Below are 1,135 nucleotides of genomic sequence, written 5' to 3' on the forward strand. Positions count from 1 at the left end.
TGAGCCACTGTGACCGGCCCTGGCTTCTCTTTAGCTATGAAAGTCTTAGATGGCATCTTCTTCCAATAGAAGGCTGTTTGTCTACATGGCAAATCTGTTGTTTAGAGTATCCACCTTCATCAGTTATCTTAGCTAGCTCTTCCAGATAACTCACTGCAGCAGCTTCTCCATAAGCATGTGCTGCTTCGCCTTGCATTTTTCTGTTATTGAGAAGGTTTCTGTCTTTCAACCTCATGAAGCAAACTATGCTAGGTTTAAACTTTTGTACTGCAGCTTCCTCATGTCTCTCAGCTTTCCTAGAATTGAGGAGAGTTAGGGCCTTGCTCTGGATTAGGTTTTGGTTTAAGGGAATATTGTGGATGGTTTGATCTTCTATCAAAGTTTGAGACGGCTCAAACTTTCTTCCTATCAGCAATAAGGCTGTTTGCTTTCTTATCATTCGTGTGTTTATTGGAGTAGCATTTAAAATTATTCTTTAAGAATGTTTCCTTTGCATTCACAACTTAGCTATTTGGCTCAAGAGACCTAGCTTTTGGCCTATGTTGGCTTTCGGCATGCGTTCTTCATTAAGCTTAATGATTTCTAGGTTTTGATTTAAAGTGAAAGACATGTAGCTGGGCTTAGTGGCTTATACCTACAATCCCAGCACTTTGAGGGGCCATGCTTGAGCCCAGGAGTTTGAGATCAGCCTGGGCAACATAGCGAGACTCTGTCTCTACAAAAAATCAGAAAATTGGCCGGGCGCAGTGGCTCACACCTGTAATCCCAGCACTTTGGGAGGCCGAGGAGGGTGGATCACGAGGACAGGAGTTCAAGACCAGCCTGGCCAAGAGACCAGCCTGGCAAATTTGATGAAACCCCATCTCTACTAAAAATACAAAAATTAGCTGGGTGTGGTGGTGGGCCCCTGTAATCTCCGCTACTCGGGAGGCTGAGGCAGGAGAATTGCTTGAACCCGGGAGCAGAGGTTGCAGTGAGCCGAAGATTGTGCCGTCGCTCTCCACCCTGGGGGACAGAGCGAGACTCCGACCCCCCCCCAAAAAAAAGAAAGAAAATTAGCTGGGCTTGGTGGTGCATGTCTGTAATCCCAGCTACTTGGAAAGCTGAAGCAGGAGGATTGCTTGAGCAAGGCACT

Source organism: Colobus angolensis, unplaced genomic scaffold (genome assembly GCF_000951035.1).
Source record: "Colobus angolensis palliatus isolate OR3802 unplaced genomic scaffold, Cang.pa_1.0 Scaffold4, whole genome shotgun sequence".
Classification (NCBI taxonomy): Eukaryota; Metazoa; Chordata; class Mammalia; order Primates; family Cercopithecidae; genus Colobus; species Colobus angolensis.